This window comes from Nesoenas mayeri, assembly GCF_963082525.1.
Source record: "Nesoenas mayeri genome assembly, chromosome: 5".
NCBI classification, from domain to species: domain Eukaryota; kingdom Metazoa; phylum Chordata; class Aves; order Columbiformes; family Columbidae; genus Nesoenas; species Nesoenas mayeri.
The window spans coordinates 49,482,947-49,508,289 of NC_137548.1; the positions used below are offsets into that span (position 1 = coordinate 49,482,947).

Consider the following 25,343-nt stretch of genomic DNA (forward strand, 5'->3'; position numbering starts at 1 on the left):
GCTTTTATATGACAACCTCTGACACAGTATCAGCTGGTCTTATGTGAATGCAGAATTTAAACTGATTAAAAGAGATACTACAGATAGAGACCACTAAGAGAAAGCATCCTTAAAATTGGAAGGAGCATGGTTTTGAGCAGTACTCAAATAAGGAAACACTCCTTTTGCTTCTTTAGTAACTGCCTTCCATGTCTGAAGAATTAATTAAATATGTTAATTACTGCTGTGCATTAGCAACATCACCAGCTGCAAGGACATGTAATTACCACAAAGAAAGTAGGCAAATAGTACTATTTTAGCCAGAATACTTTGTAAGCTGCAGGTTGTATGCAGAAGCAAGCTTAAAGACAATAATCAAACTATGCTTTTGCCATGCACTGTTATAAAAATCTACAAAAACTAGAATATAAATATCTAATTCTTATGCAAAGAGGTCAACAGCTTTAAACATTTACTTCCAAATTAAAATTGATTCAGCATGCACACTACAGCTACTTAGAACAGTGGACTGTAAAATTTATTATAGTCGTTGAGAAGTCCAAGGATCCAGCAAAACCCTTATGATTCTCTTCATCAGCAAGACTTCCAGTATTTGACCTAAATATTGAAAAGCCTGGTATACTCACTATGAAGAAGTTTTAACTGATTTTAGGGTTTTCATTGTTGCTTTAATCATTACACACTGATCACTTAATACCACCTTACTTTGCTTAGCCTTTTGTGAGAGGCTGTAAGCATACTTAACTGCCCCTAGATCACAGAGCTTTCTGTTTAAAGATATGGGAATCAAAATAAATCAGGAAAAGATCCAGATAATTTCGCTTGCAATATCAGTACTTATGATCATCTGAGATCCCACACAAGGATTAAGTGGTTACAAATAGATAAAATTTATTTACTAAAAGTATTAGTAAACCTACAGGCAGGGTTCAAAACATCTTATCTTACAAATTAGCTTACATCAAGTTATAGAAAGTCATTATTAAAAACACCAGCTTGTGGGCAATCAGGCTACACAGAGAATTACTGTAAGCAAGTGAAACTAGTGCACTATTAAATTCACAGAATTTTTTTGTTTTTTAAGCCTCTAGAAAGATCAAATCCCTCTCCTTGCCCCATTTAGTGAAAGTAGCATCTTTACAAGTAACCACTACCAATGCTAACTTCAGACATAAATCCCTCTACAGCAATTAAAGCTCATTTCAGTAGCTTCTATGTATTTGTTACTTATTTCAAGAGAAATTCAACAATGGAAAATAGCAACAACAACAACAAGGAGGCGTACTACTGCAAACATGTTACTGCATTATTTCACAAACTGTCTCCCAAGCAAGCTCTTTTAGGGGGTCCTCCCTCAACATGTCAGGTGCTGGCCAGAAATTATTCCATCACTTTTCAACAGGAGCCCAGATCCTTTGAAATAAGGAAAAATAAACAATACAAAATGTGCTAAAGAGGAAGTCCAGGAACCCTGAAGAGAATTTCCTTAGGTGATAATCTAGAATCAGCCTACCATAGGTCTGAAGTTTTAAAACAGCTGTTATTCTTCCCACAGTTCTACCCTCTCTCCCAAAACATATCAATTCTGAAATTCTGAATTATCTTCATGCTTTTTCAAATTTCAGTTCAATTCACAGTCAGAATTAGGCCTTATGTCCACAAATTAGGAGTGCTCTTCCCAAAATGTCACTAACTGGAAATTTAGGACAAACTCCACAGGTCAATCGGATTGTGTTATTCCCCATGTACAAATACATCAGCAATGTGACCAGAAAAGTTTACATCAACTTGCTAATGTACAAGTTATGACAATTCAAGATCCCAAGGAACACTTACCATTCACAAAAATAGTGCTTTGTTTTCTTAGTTAATATTGTTAATAGATTCTTTCTTCTCCAAATGAATGCCTAAATGACATTAGATGTAACAAACACCTGACTTAAATCTAAAAGAAAGTTCACCAAAATGAAGAAAGCCTATCAGCTGCTCTTGAGACACAAGTAACTGAAATTCTCACTATAATTGTTTGCTGAAGGGAAGAAATAAAGCTTTGAAGCAATTCTTTCAGACAAGAAAAAACTGAAGTCTTCTGACTATCATAGCTGAAGAAAACCAGAGTGTACATATTTTAACACTAGCCTGTGGTTAGCCTAGGGGCCAAATCCTTAATTGCCACATGCATTTAAAAAAAAAAAAAAAAAGTAACAATTGTATCACTAAGTTTATCTGTAGCTTTGAGTTGACCTAGCCATCAAACAACTTTCATTAATACAGACATTCCTGTTTTCAAGCTCCAGGACAAACACATGAATTCTAGCCACACAAGCAGAGTTTAATTGTAGAAATGCCTCTTATATTGAACCTTTTACAAAACAGACTTGTTGCTTTCATAAGAATAAGAAAACTATTAAAGTGCTCATTTAAGTTAAGCTTTACATAAAACAAACATGAGAAACATACTTCACAAGGAGTTAATTCCAGCTTGGTACCTCATACCTCTAACTAACAGTTAAATACTATTGGTAGCTGCAAGTATACATGGGCATCTAGAATAACTAGAAAGGACTAGAAGGACCTCAAGCTTGCCAGCTGAAGGCTGTTTTACCTGATAACTGGATGTTAAATGCATATACACAGAGCTTCCAGTTGGAACTTTGTAGATTTTACAGTAATACCCGATTTCATTCTTCAAGCAAGAGAAACTTTTTAAAAAAAAGTATATCAGCGTCAAGTTGAAGATTCTGTAATATATGAAAGTCTGTGAGATGCCAGAGTTGTAACAAGGATTGTACTATAAAAAACACTAAACTGAGAATGTAACTCAGTTTTCTCTATGTACCACATTTTCTTACTATACAGTTCAAGTATGCAGATGAAAAAGAAATTATTTTCGCACAAACTTTTCCATGATTGAAACACATCCTAAATTACATAGCCTCCTTCAGAAAAACAGGTTTTAACAACTCTAGTGTAGCAAATAACAAAGGACAACTTTGTTGGATGCAAGGAGAGAAACCACCAAAGGAGTCCTTGACATCCAGATACTTCACCCATTCTCAGCCGCTATGGGGCACAGGGGGGGGGGCACTGCAACACTTGCAGGGAACCAGGTCAGTGAGAACCCTAGACTCTCCTGCAACAGTGTTGTCACCACCTCATGGAGGGGACGCCAGGCACAAAATGAAGAGGGTGCTGGAGGCCATGCATGCAATGGGAGGTAGAGGGCAGTTCCTGTGCCCAAGGGGCAGCAGAATGCCAGAAGAGAGCAATCTCTAGGAAAGGAGCCCTCAGCCCTCCTACCCTCCTCCTTTCCCACATGAGGGTATCTTTTAGGCCACAGCTGCCCCAACTCCCAGAACAGTCATGTTCGGCTACATGCATCACCATCGCAGTGGCCTCCTGATGCCAGGCTCTATAAATACAGGGACCCTGGGAGCTGGCCGACAGTTCACTGAGCTTCAAGGCCCTCAGCTTTTGAAAATGATTGGAGAAAAAAAGGTCCCACAACAGCAAAGTGAGCAGCTACATACTTTTGTGAGGGAAGACAGACAGGTGGTTGCAGAAGACACGAAGAAGAGGCAGCATCATAGTGGGGGCACCATCAGCCATAGGGTAGTGATGCACACTGCTCATATGGCTGATAGTATGGAGCCCATGGAGGTGGACCCACCCAAAGATTGAGAAATTATGGGAGTGGATCCACCTCCAGCATGGCTAACCCTGGTACTACACACCATGCCAGGGCTCCCCTCCATGACACCATCAACACACATCACAGGAACACCTGGCCAGCACCCTACTATCAGCTCAGCCTCTGCAACAGATCAAGCAAAGAAGTTATAGAGACAGCTGATCCTACAGAGAAGCAGAACACTGCAGTTCTGCTAGGAAGATGTGCTGGCCTGCAGCATTAAGGTCTCTTCTAGGTGCTTCATTAGGAGCTCTTTTCAAGGTTGGTAAATAAAACACAAAAACAACAACAAAAACCACAAAGACAAGAAACAACAACAAAAAAAACCCCAAAAAACTCAAAACACAACAAAAACAAACATGGAAAAGCCCCAAATAAACAACAAACCAAGAAAATACCAGTAAAAACACTCTTATTTGGTACTTTTCCAACTGCATATGGACTCTGTCTCCTCCTGGTCTCCCTAGTCCATGAAAGACGCTAATGTGTGAGGTGTGGGCCCAGCCCAGGGCCTTCGAGATGGTAAGAGGCCAGGGTACATGGCACAGAAGGACACACTAAGAGAACTGCCTTTGGTCATAAGGGTGGTAATACACTGGAGGAGGTTGCCCAGAGAAGCTGAGGATGCTCCATCCCTGGAAGTGTTCAAGATCAGGTTAACTGGGGCTTTGAGCAATCTGATCTAGTGAAAGTTAACTGTCAGCCCCACCTCTGGGAATGGTGCCTGGGAAGACCATAAAACATTATCCTAGAAGCTGAGCTAAGGCACACAGAGGACAGGGAGGTGACTCAAGACAGACAGCATGGCTTCTCCAAGGGCAAGTCCGGCCTGATCAACTTAGTGGCCTTCTATGATGAACCGACTACATCAGCAGACAAAGGAAGAGCTACTGATGTAATTTAGCTGGACTTCTGTCAGGCTTTTGACACAGCCCCCCACAACAATATTCTCACTAAACTGGAGACACATGAATTGGACAGACTACTCAGTGGATAGGAATTGGCTGGATAGCTCCATCCAGAGTGGTGGCCAACAACACAATGTCCAGATGGAGATCAGTGACAAGTAGTGTCCTTCAGGGGTCTGTATTACAACCAGTACTGTTCAATACCTTCATCAATTATACAGATACCAGGATTGAGTGCATCCTCAGCAAGTATGCCATGACTCCAAGCTTAGCGGTGCAGTTGATACACCTCAAGTATGGGATGCCCTTCAGAGGGACCTGTAAAAAGTTCAGTAAGCGGGCCCATGTGAACGTCATGAGGCTCAACAAAGCCAAGTGCAAGGTCCTGCACCTGAGTCAGTGCAACCCCCAGTATCAATACAGGCTGGGGGATGAAGGGATAGAGAGCAGCCTTGTAGAGAAGGACATGCATATTGACTGGATATGACCTGACAATGTGCACTTGCGGCCTAGAAGGCTAATCAAAAGAAGTGTAGCCAGCAGGTCAAGGGAGGTGATTCTGGCCCTCTGTTCTGGTGAGACCCCACCTCTCCTATGAGGAAAGGTTGAAAGAGTTGAGATTGTTCAGGCTGGAGAAGGCTCTAGGGAGACATCACAGCCTTTCAATAGTTAAAGTGGGCTTATAAAACAGATGTGGATACACTTTTTAACAGGGCCTGTAGTGACAGGACAAGGGGTAATGGTAACTATATACTCTCGAGCGAAATGCAAGCAAGAGATACCACCTGGCAGTCCTGAGACATCAAGAAAACTGCATGAAGACAGTAATTTTCATAACATCCTCTTTAATAGCTGCCACCTCCTCTACCTAATGAGGATGTAGTTTATCAATTAAGTAGGAGCTTTCACTCCCCTTTCAGACAAGGGGAGGGAATCATAGAATACCTAGTTGGAAGGGACCACAAGGATCATCTGGTCAAACCTTTCTCGGCACAAGCACAGTCTAGACAAGACGGCCCAGCACCCTGTCTAGCTGAATCTTAAGTGTTCAGTATTAAGGAATCCACCACTTTCCTGGGGAGATTGTTTCAATGGCTAATTTTTCTCATCACGAAACATTTCCCTCTTGCGCCCAATCGGAATCTCCACAGGATTAACTTGTGCCCATTGGCTAATTGTTCTCATCATGAAACATTTCCCTCTTGCGCCCAATTGGAATCTCCACAGGATTAACTTGTGCCCATTAACGCTCATCTTTCCTATGTGACTCCTTGTAAAAAGCAGGTCTCCATCTTCTTTGTATCCACCCTTTAAATACTAGAACATGGTGATGAGGGGTCCCCTAAGCCTTCTTTCCTCAAGGCTGAAAAAGCCCAGTTCTCTCAGCCTTTCCTCATATGGAAGGCTTCTCAGTCCTTCAATCACATTTGTGGCCTTTCTCTGGACCCTCTCCAGCCTGTCACATCTTTTTTGTATAGTAGGGACCAAAACTGAACACAGTATTTCAGGTGTGGCCTGGCAAAGCACTGAGTACAGCAGGATAATGACTTCTTTGTCTCTGCTGGTGATGTCCTTGCTAACGTAGCCCAGCATCCTGTTTGACTTTTGCCGCAGCAGCATGCTGTTCACTCATATCGAGCTTGTTTTCAACTAGGACCCCCAGGTCCCTTTCCACAGACCTGCTCCGCAGCAGGGCAGACTCCAGTCTGTGCTGCACTTCTGGATTATATTTTCCCAGGGGCAAGATTCACATTTGTCCTTGTTGAATTTACTAAGGTTCTTGTCAGCCCACTGTTCCAGCTTATTCAGGTCACCCTGCAGTGAAGTGTCCACTTGCTCACTCAATTTGGGGTCATCAGTAAACTTCACAGGGTACACTTGATCCCAACATCCAAATCACTTATGAAGATGCTAAACAGTGCTGGGCACAATATCAATCCCTAGGGGACCTCATTCATGACAGGTTGCCAGTTTGAAAAGGAGCCATTTACCACCACCCTCTGTGTATGGCCTGTCAGTCAGTCTCCCAGTCACTGCAGAAGTCTAGAAGGTAATGCATCAGTTTCCCTAGGAGGCAGACCCAGGAAGCTATATCAAAAGACTTTGAGAAAATCCAGGTAAACCCCATCCACTGCTTGTCCCATGTCAACTGAGCATGTTATTTTGTCCTAGAAGGCAATCAGGTTTGTTGAGCATGACTTGCCCCTGGTGAACTCATGCTGGCTATTCCCAATCACATGCTTCAACTGACTTGTGATAGCCCCCAAGAAGGAGCCTGCTATGATTGCACAACAGTTAAGAATTGAAAAGGAAGTGAAATCACTTCCACCCTTATTTATCACACTGGCCTCCCTATTTATGTACACTAGCTGCCACTTCTAACTAGGTCAGATCTATCTATCTATATATTTTTATATAATATATAGACAATACATATCCATCATGTGCATATACATACACACAATTTTACTGAACACCCCCCCCAAAAAAACAAAACAAAAAAATCAACTGATTTAACATCCAGAAATACATAAACAAATCCAAACTAGTTAATGTTTGATACTGTCTCTCACAGTATTCTCCTGGACAAGATGGCAAGCACATAGCTGTATAAACACACAATGCAGTGGGTGAGCAACTGGCTGATGGGCCAGGCTCAGAGGGTTCTCATAAATGGGGTAATGTTAGGCTGGCAACCAATGACTAGCAGGGTTCCACAGGAATCCATCTTGGGGCCAGCACTCTTCAATGTTTTCATAAATGACATGGACACAGGACTTGAGGGACTGCTTAGTAAGTTTGCCAATGACAAAACTGGGGGGAGCTGTTGACACTCTTATGGGAAGAGGGGCCCTGCAGAGGGATCTGGACAAACTGGAGACTGGGTAATCACCAACCACATTAAGTTCAACAAAGGCAAATGCCGGATTTTGCACCTGGGACACAGCAACCCCTGCTGTACCTACAGACTGAGGGACGAGATGTTGGAAAGCAGCTCCATGGAGAGGATCTGGGAGTTCTGGTCAACAGGAAGCTGAACATGAGCCAACAGTGTGCCCTGGCAGCTGAGAGGGCCAACTGTGTCCTGGGGTGCATCAAGCACAGCATTGCCAGCTGGGCAAGGGGGGTGATTTTCTCACTCTACTCTGTACTGGTTCAGCCTCACCCAGAGCACTGTGTGCAGTTCTGGGTGCCATAGTATAAAGAAAGATATAAAGTTGCTAGCAAGTGTCCAGAAGAGGGCTACAAAGTTAGTGCAGGGCTTGGAGAGGAAGCCATATGAGGAGCAGCTGAAGTCACTTGGTTTGTTCAGCCTGGAGGATACCATGCTGAGACCTGATCACAGTCTACAGCTTCCTCAAAAGTGGAGAAGGAAGGGTAGGTGCTGAAATCTTCTCTTTAGTGATCAGTGACAGACCCGAGGGAATGGCAGAAAGATGTGCCAGGAGAGCTTTAGGCTAGACATTAGGAAAAGGCTCTTCACCCAGAGGGTGCTGGAACACTGGAACAGGGTCCCCAGGGAGATGTCACAGCTCCAAGCCAGTCAGTATTCAAGAAGAGACTGGACAACGTCCTCAGACACATGGTGTGATCTGTGGGGTTGTCGCGTGCAGGGACAGGAGTTGGACTCGATGATCCTTGTGGGTCCCTTCCATCTGAGGACATTCTGTGATTCTATGATTTATGTTTACTCAAAGACACCAATCCCTCTAAATGCAAAAGGGTGTAACTGTCCAGCTAAAGCACAAAAAATCAGCCAAAACCTATAGTTTACAATGAAGTTAAAAGCACAATTCTATACCAAGTAACAACTGTATCCTTGTCAATTTCTACACACTCTCTCAAACCACAGGTTAGCAAGTGTTAATAAATACCAATCTTAATTTCCTGCAACCTACAAATTAGACACTGATGTCCCCTGCCCCAGCAGAAAAAGGTGAATTATTTTCCAGTAACTCCACTTCAACAGCCAGATATTTACACATTTAAAGTATCCATTCATCATAAAATTCAGTTACACTCCTCGTATTTTGAATTCTCCTAATTATATTCAAAACAGAAGTGAAAAGATCTATGTACTGAGAAAAGCAGATGGTTCCATAATATTATAATAAAAGCTAAACCATGCATAACCATGCATAACTACTCAAAAGACAATTTTACACTGGAGCAAGCAGATACCAAAAATTCAATTGCAGAAGACAGTATTATCATACTTCAATATAACAACCTATAGTGCTAAACATCATTCATGCCTAATGTATGTCAGTTCATGAGCACATTTGCTTTGAAATTCTTCCACAGAATTGGAGGCCGGGCACCAGATACACCTCCTGGCACAAAACCAAAACACGCTCCCTGTAAAACAAATAGAATAACCACAACTATGTGTCTAGATGACTCCTGATTGTAAGAACAAATGGAGGCAGAGAAAGCATACAGTACAACAGCAGAGTGTGTTAAAAGACAAAGTTAGAAAGAGCCAGCTAGAAAGTAGCCAAAAAAGCTGCAACAAAAGAGAAGGAATGGCCAAAGTCTGAACTGCAGAACGAAGAACAGCTTAGGTGGTAAATGTTAGTCTACAGAATTCAGGCAGATAAGCCTTTAATGAACATCAGGGAAATGAAACCCATTTTACGTGGTTTCTGAATGCTTTAAGAAGCTTCACAGATGCAAAAGGCTAAATCTACTGGTGAAGTTTAGTAGTTTCTTACCTGTTAAACACAAAAATCAGGAAACCAGAATATTTGTGTTCTCTCAGGCTCCTTGCCCATTACAGGGTATCCTGGAGGAAAAAAAAAAAAAACCAACAAAACTTTCAATCTACAGCAGGATTGAATTAGGATTGAATTAGATGAAGCAGATTTGCAGATTTCTTCCTACAATGAAAAAAAAAAAAAAGAGATTTATAATTTAATATTGTTAACAGGTTCTATTCAATAGCTCAATAACTGCATGAATACTAAACATTGCTTTGCAAGGAATAAGACCTATGAACTGAAGGAGGAAACAACTTGCTAGGAAGAAAAGTGTCACTTCAGTGCAGTAACTCAAGAGAATAAATTGAAAAGCAGCTTGTCATCTGGAAGACTTAAGTTTATTTTTAAACTGACTTTGATTAAACCTCCCGTTTTACTTTTAGGAGACATTGTCTCATTGAAATAAATCTGCCTTTATAATCTGTACCTGACTGTTGAATCTCACATGAATCCAGACTTTTTTTTTTAATAAACTATTAGCAATTTCATATGAAGCAACATCTCAGGACCTGAAATACCCATTATTAGAGTTGTTTGCAGCAGTCTCTTTTGTCCTCATAACTATTCTCTTGTTATATTAATACCTGATTTATCCACAAACCTGCACAGAAATAAACATACAAACATTAAGAGTTCCAGTTATTTTGGCATAAGTCTGCATAAGCAATTCAGCCAGTTTATATTTGAAAACAGTTTAATTTAACAAAAAACAATACAGTTCACATACAGACTTACAAAGCAACCATCTAAGAGAGCAGTCACTTAAAATTCATCATTAAGACAACCTCTGCTTTTGATAGTTTGATTATTTCAATGTAAAGCAAAGTAATATTAAAGAGCTTAATTAGATATGCGTAACCGGCTTCAGAGTGATACCTGCCCGCACTTTGGTCAGCACTAAACAGGTAAGAAAAAGCATCTTATGAATTGATGCTTCTTTCTGATGTAGCTGTTTCTGGCAGTTGTAAAAGCAATTTTTAATAGAAATAAAATAACCTCCCCTTTCCACCAGCTACAGAAGACTTTCTGATTTTGCTTTTCAAAGTAGGTTTCAAGCAAGACAAGACTTTTGTTTCTTTTGGGAACATGGCTAATTTTGTTCATGGGAAAAAAAAGTAGAAGTACTAGCAACTATGAAGAGTAGCAAATATAGTAGCATGTTCCTTAACTCATGTCAGTGACTACCTAGTCTGCTATCAGAGTTCCTCACAAATATATCTTCATCTAAAAAAAAAAAATAAAAAAAATCCACAAAACCAAACCATGCACCTCAAAAGTATTCTGCCAGAAAAAAAAATTATTTAACTTTACGCCTCCCACGTTAAATATAAGAAGCTGTGTCTTCAAAGCTGTTTCTCCATCTTTGCCTTTAATAGACAGACTCTGTTAACCTGAAGAAATATACTACCAAAAAATCCTCTTCAATGAAAATAAACTCTTGTATTCCAGTTTAAAAAAAAAAAAAAATTGTCCAATAAATGTGGGGGTTTTTTCTTAGCTTTGTTAGGGCTAGTAAGTTTTGTGGCTTGAAATATGTTTGTGATTTCCAGGGGTTCTTGAATTAAAAGCCACCACATTTGCATTTTATTCAAAACAGCACAAAGACTCCAAGTCCTAGCATACACAACACTAATCACAACTTTCTCTAAGGCTATTTTAGTAAGCAGCATGCACATGAACTGAAGGTCAATGTAATACACATACTGCAACAGTTTCAAAGGTCACATGTTTTTCATCCTTAGACCTTCAGGTCCACATGTCAAATAGACTTGCTGATCCCTTGAGTCAAGTGACCAACTAAAACAGAAAAAGTAAACAAGTTTACTGGACTTAGTTTGCTTTACTAAACTTTCCTTGGTTATTTCTGCATTTCACACCTATGTTCTGAAGTAGAGCTGCAAGAAGGGAGAGAATACCACTTACTCAATTATGTGTGAGCAACATAAGAAGCCTGCTTAGCTTAACGCACTTTCAGAGCAGTTTACAAATTCTTAAGGCATTGTCCAGAGAGACCTGAATTGGCAGTAAAACTATCCAAATGAAAGTCAGTATCATAACTCCCCTTACAAGGATGTCTTTCTGATATTTCTCTATTCTTCCTCTCATATGAAAAACAAAATGGAAACCAAAACCAAACACCCCTTTTCCTCCCCCCCAAACTTCATTGTCTAAATACCATTGTTTAGCACCAGAATAGTCAGCTTCCAAATTCCAAACTGTAGGATTATATAGGAAAATAACAACATTAGTGTAACTGAAATTAACAAGATACTAGCAGTGCAGGTATTTCAGCACACCCTAGGAAGGTTGTTCCACCAGAAGCCTGCCATGGTCAATCAGGACCTTTTCAGGTCCACCTCAGTCTACAAGAGTAGAGAGCTTGGTAGTGGTATGGATGGTTTATTGGATCAGACTGCTCACCTCCACAGCACAGATTAGGTATTGAAAAGAACTGCAGTATAGATAAAGGAAAAAAAGTAAAACCACAGGAATTCCTTCCTTAAAATAATAATAATAATAATAATAATAATAATAAAAAAAAATCAACTGATTGAATGAGGTTCAATTCTACGTAAGTCTGTTTTTCCTACATCTAGGGATGGCTCATATCAGCAATAATAGTTCAGTCACATTAACATGGTACTTATGTCAGGTGGAAGTGGGGCCATAATGGAAGGTATCAAAAATTTAAACCTGAAGATAACATGCAAAAGGCAGAATGGAAGTATTTTCATGTAGACATATAACATTCAAATATGAAACTATTAAAACATGTGCACATGTTTATCTGATATATCTGAAAAACAAAGAAAGGCACAACTATCCACTTCATGTGAAGTGCAACAGCATGGTAAGGTCTGTTCTGAAGTATTGCCTGATAAACTTCAGTTATGCTTTCTTAGATAGAGAAGTTAACCACTACGTGACCAGTTGTCATAAATAGGACTAAACAAACTTTATTAACACTTCATGGACTGGAACATCTAGTTTTAAAACCATCCCATGTATATCTATTGACCCAAACACTGAAATTAAAAAGGTCTCTTTGCTTATAGAAATCAATTTGTACGTCCTGGTAAAAAAAAGGTGCAAGAACTGCAAGCTACTGAGTGCTGCTCTTACATCAATTCATTCCATGCATTCAAAACAGTAACTTATATAAGGTACTGTATCTGAAATAAAGATGCTATATAATGTTAGTTTTTTGCAATGTAAAACACCTCAGTGAAAATATTCCAGTTTCATTTTGCAGCCCTTACACCACCATCATGGTGGCAGTCTGACAAAACCACCAGCAGAACATCAGCATCTCTACAGCAAGAAGCAGTCTGGACGCAACTAATAATGGGAAGCAGAAGCCACTGAATGGTTTACTTCTATTACCTCTTTGGACCATGTCACACTCAGAAGTGCAAGTGTACACAGTACAATACTGTGCTTCAGTGAAAAATACCTTTTTTTTTTTTTCCTCTTTTTTGCCACTGGTTTATTGGCCCAGAAATATCCCCCATGGAAGTTACAGTCTAGCAATACAAAATTGTTTAATGGTAATGCTTGAGGCAGTGCACTATGAAATCATCACTTAAGACTCATCATTCTTCCTTAACACACTTCTCCAAATGTCTCGCAGGAAAAATAACGTGTCTTCCTTGTAAGCCCTAAGACATGAGCATTCTAAAGAAGTTAATCACAATCATGTCTTCCCAAAAACTTCTATTTAAGCAATGCCTTGAACAGATAGTCTTCAAAGAAAATAAACTCAACCTTAAAATGATGTCCACAGCCATAATTAAGTACGGTGGAGACAGATGAAGGGCAGAGAAATCAGTGCATCTGATCTAGTCCAAAATTCTAATTTTTCAACTAGTGAAGTTTATAAAACACTGCATGATAATCAAGACAACTTCTAAACACTGTAAGAAGTTGCTCACTTACGCTAGGACAAACTTTGAATGCTTTGTCTATTAGTTCTGAACACCTTGCTTAGAGGGAACATTTGTATGCTGAAGTGTCACCATCCACAATCAGAATGAAGACCAAGATTGAAATCCAGTCTCTGACAAAGACTGCTACAGGAAGATAAGCTGGCCATGCAAAGAAGTCCCAACAGTATCCCTTGTTGTACAGTCTCCTTCTGTTGGGTCCTTGACACAGAAATTACTTGGCAGAAGTCTGACCAAAGTGAAAAATATATTTGAACAGGTGACAAACAACAGTTGGTAGAAGAAGGCAGGAAGGAGTTTTTCTGCCAAATTCACATGCTGAATCAGCTCAAAGGGTCTGTCAATCAGGGCCACCACAACCAAGAAGAAGGAACACACCATTAGGAACAGGGCAATCAGGATTTGTGTCTTCCATCTCTGCTCCAAATTATATCACCTTAGGCTTGCTGCAGGATTACAGAGTAAAAGTTCACCTGAATCTGATGATAAATAAGACATGTAAGGCTGAACTTGGACAATTCAAGATCAGTTCTACTATTGTCTCAACCACCAGATAATATGCAAGTATAAATGAGTCCTTAATTCCTGTACTACTACTCTGGAAATGTAAAAAATCAGTAATGCTGGTGGACTGTTTCAGCAGTCCACTTTTTTTTTTGTTTAAACATTCAAGGAAAAACTAGTGTAACTTAAGGAAACAGCCTTAAGGTTAGATGCATTAATTTTAGCAGAGGTTTCTTAGGCATTTATTCTATTCTGTTCCAGTTAGTACTCTCAAAAAGTGTGTGGTCTTTTTTTCCCCCAAGTCTACCATCAGATCACAGGGATACAGTTACCATGTCTGCAATGATGCTGTTCATGACCTGAGCCACATCTTTAACTTCCAGCATTTTACTCAACTTGCCCCACTCCACACCATCAGATAGAACATTGCTGAAAAGGAGACGAGAGGACTACTGTTTGAGCATGTTTACCAGTATTTGGCAACAGTATAATAAAGAGTTCTTCGAGGTAGTACCAGAAGTAGTGCTACTAGAAGGCAATATGGCTGCATCAAACACTTTGCTGTACCAAAGCTACTCAGTCCCATCTCTCACATTCCATCATTAATCGAAGTTTATCAGCATGCTAACTGGCCACAGAGTTTTTGAACCCAAACCACTACTCTGCATTGTACGCTAAACAAAAGCATATGCATAACTGGTTTGGACATTTATAGCAAGAAACTGTAGTGTATCATGTAAACATACCCATTTTCTCTGAAAATCTTTAACTCTTCAGATAAACAAGTTTATCCTCCTTTTCACCTCATTGATTAGACCTTGAAAGCTGGATGCAAATCAAATGTTGGGGCACATGAAAATATGTAGTTCTAGAAGAGCAGTTCTAGAAATTGTAGAAGAGAAATGAGAAGCCAAGCAACATAATGAAAGATCACTGAGAAGCCATTTTGCACACAAGAGTTTCAAGTGTCTATTAACCTAATATCTTTCTTCCTCCTTCCCCCAGCCAATTCATGTTTTGGAGAAAATCACTAAAGTAATCTGAGTTTTGTCATGCTGTGCTTTTACAAACGATGCACATTGCAATTACACCACAGATGCCTCTGGTGCCTCCACTGAACAAAAGTATGCTTTCCCCATGGAATTCTTCTATTTTGATAGAAAATACTAGAGGAAAAAACAAACACACACACACACACACAGACACCCCCCCCCCCCCGCCCAAGATTGCCCAGCAGAATAAGCCACCTTCTTCCAACTGCAACACACATCCTACTTGTGAAGAAAAAAAAAAACTAAAGTTTTATATGGAAATGCCAAACCTACTCTGTTTTCTCTGTAAGTTTCAAAATAATCTTTTTTTTTAAAGCTCTACTTCAATGCTTCTCCCTGGAGCATCAGAAGAGTACATTTGTTATGCACTGTCTTTCAAAACAGTTGCAACTGGCAAACTACAGGGCACATCAAGCTCCAAGATTTAGTAGTATTTCTTAAGAAAACTGTTTTCAAAGGGAAATTACTTTCATATACTAAATCCTTACAGTGAAGTGATCATCAGCTGTGGAATATCATAAATGCACTAATATACACGCAGAGTTTAAAAAAAGCCATTCAAACAACATGTCGTAGTTTAGCAATACAATGTCTGTTTGGAATTACTCTTATTTCAACGATGCTTTCTCTCTCATTTGCTTCATGCGCTTTCGAAACAGAGCTACAACACAGTAATTCATAAAAAATTCTTGTAGCATCCATTCCTTCCTACAAGTCCCTTCTCTAGCTACCAAAATATCTGTCAACAGTTTTTTCCCCACTACAAAGTCTCAGCTCTCACCATGAAGTGCTATTCTAGTAACTAGGAGTTACTGAAATAACTGTTATAATGCAAGACAAATAGTTACTGAAAACTGCATTGATAGTTTGTAGTGACCAAAAACTCAACTGATACTTCTGTACCCTATACCTACTCAAGGGATTTGAAGAATAAAGTCTGAAATAAAACAAGCCATTTAAAATGCTAGCTCAGAACTTAAAATGGTATTTATAAGAGCATGACACAATATAGCCCTAAAAAGTAATATCCTGCTGAGCAGAAACTTAGAAGTCAATTTACTTAAGACCTGAACTTAAGTCTTCTATCTTTCTAAGTAACATCTAGGGTTCCACAAAGATTTTTGTCAAGTAAGCCTTACTACCATTCCATAAAGTCAAGTCATGGTTGTGGCAAGTAGCACACTAACTTAGTTTGAAATACCTGAAAGTCTAGAAACAGAACTTTCAGTCATTTAGCTGCAACTAAAAAGACAACTTCATATCTTTCCCTCTTGAAGTTTCTCTATTTCAGCTGGCAGTTTGCTTTTAGTTTGGGGGGAATTGATTCACTGGCTGTTGCTTGCAGTTTTCCTATAACAAAAAAAAAAAAAAAAATGAGATCACTTTTTTCTCCATAAAAACATACTTAACAGTAAAGCACATTCACCATTTTTACTTGCATTCTGCTGCTTAGTAGTTCCACTATATACCATCATAGTCACATAGTTACCAATCCACACAGAGAAGACCCTAATCTTCACAATCTCCAATAAATTAAAAAAAAAAAAAAATACAGACATTGAAATAATCTATAATCCCTCCTCATGATGATGACATCACTACTGTAGTTACAAATTTTCTATTGTACCTACTAATAATTTCATTCTTGGCTGCAACTTTTACATGGGAGGGAAAAAAAAGCAACTGCACTGCATTCTAGTCTCAAGCCCTATGGCTAGCATATTTTTCTGAGAACTGCAAGTTAAACTTCAGAATTTCCAAGTCCAGGGAACAGGAGTATTAGACCAACCTACTTCAAAGAAAAAGCTACTGTAAAAGTATTAACATCATTGCTTTCCATTATGCCCTAAAAGGAAGCAAGTTTCCTATAATGAAAAAGAATAGACACCCACAGGTGTTTCAAATATTACAGAAGACAGCAAACAACCTATGGCTTTCAAGACTTTGAATAGATTTTCACAGACACCCACATCCATAAGAGACTGAGCCTTTTTTGTCTGCCTTCAATATACCATCTCTACAATCCCAATTTGGGCAACTAAATTCCTTATTCAGTAACTAAAGAGATAAGGATTAATTTATATTTATCAAGTGCACTTTTGAAGCAGAGCTTCCAAGTGAGGTGTGGCTAGTACTCAGTCTAAGTTTTTGTTATTGGCTCTCAAAATAAATAAATAATGCTTAAGTACAGTGGGAGAGCAGACACAGAAAAAAAAAAAAGTATGTGCCCATCTATGACTGAAATCACATTAATAAGACAACTGCAGCTGGCACAACTACTGACAAATGTTTGATTGCTTTTATTTCTAATGGTTTGAGAAAGACTAAACTTTTAAGTTCAGTCCCCAGTCACACATTACTTGTCTCAGACACAGCTTTCTTAATCTGATAGCAAAGTATATCACTTTTAAATGAGGAAAGACATTCCATAACACCACTGGTAAAGCAACACAAGGACACAGTAATGTCAAAGGGAATTATAAAGTTTTACAAGTATCTAACAGTTACTTAAAATTAAGCACAGAATGTTACTATCAACTCGCAGCCATCACAGCAATTATCTTTTCTTACAACGTGCAGAGCTCAACAAGTGACGTGGCATTACATTATCTTCCATCAACTACTGGATTTCTATCTGCATTGCCTTTAAATCTTCTTCCATTTCCCTTCTTTGAAGGCCAACTTGCTAAAATGAAAACAGCACACTAATCACTACAGTAAAGGCAAGCAGCATGAAAACACACATTTAGTTGTTTTTGGTTTTTTTTACGTTGACCATTAAGAAATGCAGACGTCTCACTAATGTTATCTTTACCGCCTCCTTCATCAGACAAATTTCATCTAAATACTATTTTCAGCATACAACACCTTTTGCCATTAAATGTGGCATGAAGCTATAACGAAGAGCCCATCATCAGCATCAAGTAAACACGGAAAGATCCTTTGACAAATGCTTGCTCATCACAGTCAAAAGAACTGACTACTTCATAGCCAGGTCAGTCTAACTTCCACAGCTCTCACTCATGAGCAGGAAAAAAACTTTCCAAAATGCTATTAGCCCTCAGAATTGCCTTGAGCAGTGACAAACTCCCGTCTTCATAACAGCCAGAAAGACAAACATGGAAGATGGGAATGCAACCCCTATGCTGTTGCAATTTTCAAATGGACTTCCATCTGAAATGCATGCTGACCAATATCAACATTAACCTGAAGTTGGTTTCCTGTAGTTGCAAGCCACTTACAACATCAGCAGGAAATCTACCTACTCAGAAATGGGTATGTTCCTGCCACCACTACAGCTTTGTTTTAGCAGTCTCTATAGAGTTTCCATCCTTTTTCAAAATGTTTGGTGACAATATCTAAACTTCTCAAATAAATGTAATCTACTATTTATTATTTTCTTGAAGAGTAAGCTTCCAAAGATACTTGGATATCTCACAAGTCCATCAGGGCAGCAACAGACTAAGTAATGTGAATTACTGTAGTTCAAATCAGTTCTAAGGTGTCCAGCTGAGCTCTTTAGATCAGAGGCTGGTTAAAGTAGTACATAGTAAGTAAGAGCAGAATATGAAGAAAGCCCTATGTCTGCTTTAAAGGTAAGGTTACAGTGTGTTTCACAGAAAGAAGAGGTTTTTTTCAGCAAGACTTTATGTATGATTTTTGACCTATCGCAACTCTTAGTAAAAAAAAAAAACCACAAAAAACCACACACAACACAAAACACCCGCACACACCACCCCTCCCCGCCCCAACCATAAAACCCACAAGATTTGGTTTTCAATATATTTACAAAAAACAAGAGCAAATAGCATTTTTTTTTACAGTTTCTATACAAGACACACTAATTGTATAACCACTCTGGTAAAAAGATGAAAAAATCTACCCTGTGGAGGCAGCAGCTGATACTTCTTTCATAACACAACTAGCACTGAAGTAACATCAATTTGTAGGAAGCCAAGCCTTTAGAAATGTCTGTTACTCCTTTGTTTTCTGCTTTTATTTGACCACTCAAACCAGTTACAGGAAAATTAAAAAAAAAAAAAAATGTAATCATATCTTTGCTATCATTGCCTACCACCACTGTAAAAATCAATAGAAGTTTTATTAACTTGCTTTTGATTATCAATTAAGGCACTACCACAAGTGAGAAATGTGCAGCACCTAGCTGGGGACTAGCCTCTTATGCTTCACTCTTCTAGAGAAGCATAACGTATATTTACAGAAAACATCCTTCTCTCTACTACTGGTTTGGGATATAATGAGATTCACTCCAAAAACCTCTAGTAGAAATTAAATCTGCACAACAGAATCCTATTTGATATACTCAGATCCAGTTAGAAATTCTACTTGTGGTCACTCAAGGTGAGGATTGTGTTACTGCATAGCAGGGTGAAACAGGCCCAGGGTTACTTGATACATAATAACAATGAAAATGCTTTTAGTAGTGGAATTGCTATATTCTGGAATATAAACTCGGAAACAAGTCGCTAGTTTTTACTTCAATAACCATTGGAGGTTTCCATCCTCAATCCCAAACATGTTTTGTTACCTAACTGGAAATCAAATTGCCCTTTCACAAGCTTCATTCAGGGCCTGGCCTGGTCATCTTAAAAAAGGCTTTAGAGTTTTCTTCATGTTTATAAGTATTTTCCAGCACAACTGACAAAAGCTGGCCTATGGTCTTTCAGTGCTCATTTTCCAGCAGATTCAGTGAACACAGGACGGAGACCACTAGGCCATACATTCCATCTCCTTGCAGATGCACATGTTAGACTGTGTAAAAATGCTTGGAACAGTCTCATTCAAAATGAAATAGGAATGTTCTCAAAACTTCCTTCAAGAAAAATAACTAACTAACCCTCTAGTCTCATAGGTGCTCTTCCTAGCCCTTTTGTCAATGTGCCTAACACCACATACCACCACTCCTGCAGAATATGTCATAGCCTGACTGTTCCATCCAGTTGTACACTGAGGTACTTTTGGTATTCTTTCCATTGCTAGCATGCAACACACTGCCTAGATTCTGCTAGTAAGCATTCCAAGTTTTTAATTCCCATGGAAGAGGAAAAGTTACATCCATTTAACAGGATTAGAGGATTACTATACAGAGTAACAGCAAAAAGAAAAAAGGGTTAGTCAGGGACTTTTTCACCCACTCCAAACCACATATACCACTTTAAACATGCTTCTTCATACTTTATGGAAGTTATTAAATAAACAAAGGTCATGAAGAGCCTTCTATTTCTCAGTAACAGATTTTTTTTCCCCAATATGTGTTTTACAGACAAGTGAGGTGTTAACAGTTTATACCAAATGTCTTCCTGATCCTATCAATTCAGTTTATCCCATTTCCTGAGAAGCGTCCCAAGCCAATTATTGAGTCACATATAATACCCCAGAGTAGTAAAATATTTTACTTTAGTTGCTTAGTAGTACATGGTTTCTAAAACAGATGCTGATACTCTGACACACCACAAAACCAAGTAAACATGCTGTGCAGAGCTTTCAACATTATGTTCATATTCTGTATTCATTTTCTGATGGATCTTTCAGGCTTGCCTCCCACCCCAAAAATTACAGGATCAAACATCATCACTAAGTAGTTTCCCCAAGTTCCTGGCTCTCTTCCTCCAACTCAACAAAATGAGACAAGATATTATTTTTCATTTATTCCTACTGGGTTTATTATTGTGGAAAGTTTTGCCAAAAATAGTGGTTCCACATATTGCTCTTCAGATAATAAAGTCAGACATCTGGTCTTCTGGAATTCAGATGTGGTGTCTACTTCGAGGTAACACACTATTCCTAAACCTGACATATCAAATAACAGAGTAAAGAGTCACAGATAAAGTTGATACTATGAGAGTCAAATCTAGATGGTAGACAATATGCCTGAGGCATCCTACCTTACTACAGAAACAGACCACTATGCTCATACTAGTGCCCCTTCTGCCCAAGCAGAAAAGGTCAGAGTTTCCATCATAGCTTCCAAAGGCCATAAGTGAATATGCAAGCCTTCTACCTACCAAGATGTTGGGTAGTCTGCTGGAACACTGAAGCTAGAAACACCTTCATTATACTGATACAAAGTGATCTTAACTAAATGCAGAGTTCAGTAAATACTTCAAGGCTTCTTAAACACTTGACATAAGAGTACATTGGTGGAGATAAAGGAGAGTGGACCAGACAGTCTTTCAAAGCTTTTTTCCCTTCTGACTGTTTTAATCCCATACTGGTTGCTTTTGAGGCAGCTCTTCAGCATCTCATAGTAAGTACATGCATTTCAAGCTTAGGCTGAGTAGACAAGCAAAGTTGTTGAATCATAACAAGAGAGTTCACTCTTCAACCATCTGTTCATACTAAAACAACATACATAATTTTCTGGTTTAATAGCACTACATTCTGATTCTGTTCTATTAATTCACTTGAATATCACTTGTAGAACACCACCTGATTCTCTGACTGGTATAAAGGCTGTAACATCACCTCTGTTAAGTGGAAGATAGAAGAGTTCTTGAAGGTGTCAGATTTTCTCACTTTAGCAAGTCAACAGAAGTAAAGTCAACAGTTTGCAGGCAGTATTGTGAAGAGAAACTATTTAGTATCTCTAATTTGATAAGAGAATAATAATGGCTAGTTAATTTATATTTAAAAGAATACAAAGATATCACAGTCACAGTAGTTTACACATAAATATAACTTGCTTCCAAATAAGCTGTAATACAACTACCCTACTTAAAGACATTTTGGTTGAAGAGGCCACTTTTTCTGAATTTCTAAACTTCAGCTTTCACTTTAACTCAATGTTCTCCTTAAGTTCATTGAGAACAGAACTCTTCAACAGTTCTTCTGGCCAAAATAAAAATATTCTGGTAGTATTAGAAGACAAATTCCTTTAGTCACTCAGGAAGTGCAGGATTCAACACTGTCTACACATTCTGCTTTTCAAACAGAAAGCAAGTAAGTACTATCACCTCTTTTCAAGGTATGTCACAGATGGAGAGGAAAAAAAAAATCACTTAAGTGAACTTAAACAAGTACTTAGAACTACAAACTGTCAAGAAATAAACGTGCAGACTGAATATCACATTGGCATGAAGTCTCATTGACAAGTTCTATACTGCAAGATAATTCTGTACTGTTCTTTTGTAGTGTTCTCTTGCAAGCTATGGTTAGTTAGTCCATGCCTTACTATTGAAAACATAAATAACACAGAGCTAAGTAACCACAGACTCTTACTAGAATGCACATTGTACTGAAAATACACATATCAGTGTTCCAAATAGGTTATTTGAACTGCAACAGGGAGACTTCCCAACTTTCAGCATTACTGAAGAAAAAAAAAAAAAAGCCTACATGTAATTTGTGCAGTTCACAAGCTACTTTAAATACTACCTAGAAGTTTTAAACCAGCTTAATAGTCACCAATTAAAAAAAAAAAATCCACATAAAACCAAACACACATCACACTGTTAGAGTACATTTAGACTCCTTCCATTAGAGGAGATTTTAAACAGAATATTACTAGCAGTAACACAACCTTTCATTTAAGTCGTCAGCATCTCACAAGGAACACTTTCTAAAGCTCCTCGCTTTCTCCACACTCCTCGCTCAAAAGCTGCCCCGGAACGGCCACAGCGTTCCCACCCCTCTGTGGCTGCCGGTCAGCTCCCCACCCGGGATGAAACACCACGGATTTAGAAAGTACTTACGACCCAGTCGTAAGTTTTCTGCACTATTCACTACAAACACTTTTTTAAAACAGCAGCACACATCTTCAAAGTATCCTACTGTTTTAACTTAAATAGCATTTACCCTGACGGAGATTATCTTTAGCCTCAGTTGTACTTAGTGCAATAATCTTGTGTCTCGTGTGACGTAATTGCCTCTTATGCTTCAAGAAACTTTTAGTGACTAAAGAAAGACAAAACCTAAAGAACTGGCAGGTTCAAAGTCAGATTTTACCATAAGTATTTAACAGGAGTTAAAACTTACCCAAACACTGCTACACTCTTAAAAACAAACAAACAAGCAAACAAAAATAACCCAGTAGCATCCTCACAGAAATACTGAGGCACTGATTTAAAAAAAAAAAAAAAAAAAGTGAACGCAAAATTATCTACGAGTAAGGCTTATCTGTTTTATTACCCGAGATATAACAATGAAGACAGAATAAAGTTCTTTCAGTTATAGCAACAGAACACGGAATTACCGGGGGAAGGAGTAGTGCAGGCAGTTTCCCCCATTTCAACAACACTTCACGCAGTTTATGGCTGCTCCGGTATACCGAAAAACAAAGCGCGGCTCACCATACTCAGCCGCGCCACGACTCACTCCGCGCCGCACCAGGGCGCCAACACTGCCCGCTCAAAAGCTGCCCTGGAACGGCCACGGCGTCCCGGCCCCTCCGTGGCTGCCGGTCAGCTCCCCACCCAGGATGAAGCGCCACGGATGCCAAGAACATTTGGGGCAGCTGCCGAAGGACGCAACGTCACAACCACGAGAAGAAAGAGGTGGCGGGTAGGCAGGGTTCCTTTCAAGCGCGGCCCCGTCCTTCCCCTACGCGCCCAGGCCCCCGGCACCCCGAAACCGCGCCGTCGCCCTGGCCCGGGCGTTCCGGGCTCAATGGTGCGCGTACGAGGCGGCGCCGCACACGACAGGCCCTAACAGGCCCACCAGGCCGCGGCCCAGCGGCACCTGAGGAGTGCCCGGAGCCCCTAAAGAGGAGGGGAGCAGGCGCCAGGCCCGCGCCGCCGCAAAATGAACCGGCACCGGGGTGCCGGTCCCGCTCTAAACAGCGGTAGGGAGAGCTCACCGCTATCCCACCCATACCTCAGCAAGCGCGTCCCCCCGCCACAGGCCCCAGGCTGCCTCCGCTCAGGCGGGAAAACCACCACTTGCCACCATCACCGACACTCTAAGATGGCGGACATATCGGCTCTTGCGAGCCCTCCTCTCCCTCCTCCCTGGCTGCCAATCATACAGTCCCAACACCACCTTCCTTCTCGGCACGCGCCTTTCTATTGGGCGGTGTACAAAGTTCGGCTTCTCACTGGCAGTCGGGTGGGTGTCAGTTACTCAGCTATGCGACTGCAACAGGGTCGAACAAGGATGGGGCCGGGCTCTCGGCTTCCTGTTGGCCAGTTAACGCATGGGGCGGCTGCATCTCGCTTCCCACCTTCCCGACTTAGCAACAAGGAAACGACACCCTGACAGTCGTTTCTCTCGCCCAATAGAAAAAGTAGGCTCCTTTTAAAAATAAACCATTTCCGCCCAATCCAGAGCTGGGGCGCCCACACCCAGCAGGAGGCCACAGCGGGAGGGATGGACGTCTGTGGTGGCGACCTCTCCGTAGCCATACCCCCTACGCCTCGCCATTGGCCAGCGCATAGTGCCACGCCCCTCAGGGCGCGGCGCGGGCGCCAAACTGCCTGACAACAAGTCAGTAGAGCCCGCGCAGGCTGGGCGACGTAACTGGATGAGGAAGGGTGAGGAAAGGGAGGAGAGTAATCAGCTCAGATGGTAGAGCAGTTGCCTAGCATGAAAGAAATGGTGGGATCAGTGTCCACAGGCAGGGCCTCTCTTGGTCTGAGCATCCGTGTGGATGCCTGTGGGACTTCCAACTCTTACCTAAGAGCTGGCAGAATATTTTAACCAAAGTGCACCAGAATAAATGCGTGTGAAAACCCGGGAAGGCAGCTTTGCAACCCCACTTGGCTAAACCCCACTGGCAAGAACCTCTGCTCAAAAGCTTGGGTGAAGAGGTGGCCTCGTGTGCCCCACAACTGGCAAAAAAACCCCACTGGCAATGCCGTGTTTCATGCCCTGTGTCACAGGCACAAAACGCGTTCTGGCTAGCCAGGATGCCTGCAGCTTTCCCTCACAAACCCTCCTGATTTACCTTTGCTCAAAATGGTAGTGACCTGCCACTGGCAGGATGACATACCCATCCACAGAGGAGGCACTCTCTTACTGTGGTCAACAGTACTTCACCTGTGGGCAGCAGAGCTGCCATCAGGTCAGTTGACTTGTTAGGTTTCAACAGGTTTTGTCTGGTTTTGGTGGGCTTTTACCTTTTTTTGATTTGGTTTTGCCTGTTTTTAGTGTGGTTTTGACTGGTTTCTATTGCACGTGGCTCTTGAAGAGCTGGGGGAGGCTGTTGTTTGGAGGTAGAACCAGCAAGGCAGGGGAGTGCCAAAAATGTCTGGTTGCACTCTGGAATGGCAGTACTGGCCTGGTCACTACCTTCAACTACTTTTGGTGCCTCATCCCTGGGACCACCTCAGTTTTCCTGGAAGGGAAGGTGCAGTTGAAAGGGGCTCTGCCGAGCCCATGCTACTATGCCTGACCCAGCATGGCAGTTCTGCCCTTTACATTTTGTGTGTTTGGGTTTTTTTCCAAAGTTTAGGGTTGACTATGGTGTTTACGTATTATAAAATGTACGCCTCTCCGTGAATGAAGGTGCATGGAGGGGACACTGCGTA

At 40.5% G+C, this 25,343-nt stretch overlaps 1 protein-coding gene across 4 annotated transcripts in view; it reads right to left on the reverse strand.

Annotated features, from left to right (window-relative positions):
• PPP6R3 (protein phosphatase 6 regulatory subunit 3) overlaps window positions 1-24,000 on the reverse strand; it is a 65,942-nt gene extending 41,942 nt beyond the window's left edge. For 3 of the 4 annotated variants that reach the window (XM_080345075.1, XM_080345074.1, XM_080345072.1), the window contains exons 1-2: window positions 23,692-24,000; window positions 9,315-9,385 (exon numbers count right to left, since the gene is read on the reverse strand). The gene's annotated coding sequence lies outside the window, so the exon portion shown is untranslated. Of the gene's footprint in view, window positions 1-9,314; window positions 9,766-23,691 lie in introns of those variants that run through there. The other variant, XM_080345073.1, reaches the window with a different exon arrangement.
• Window positions 24,001-25,343: the final 1,343 nt, after the last annotated feature.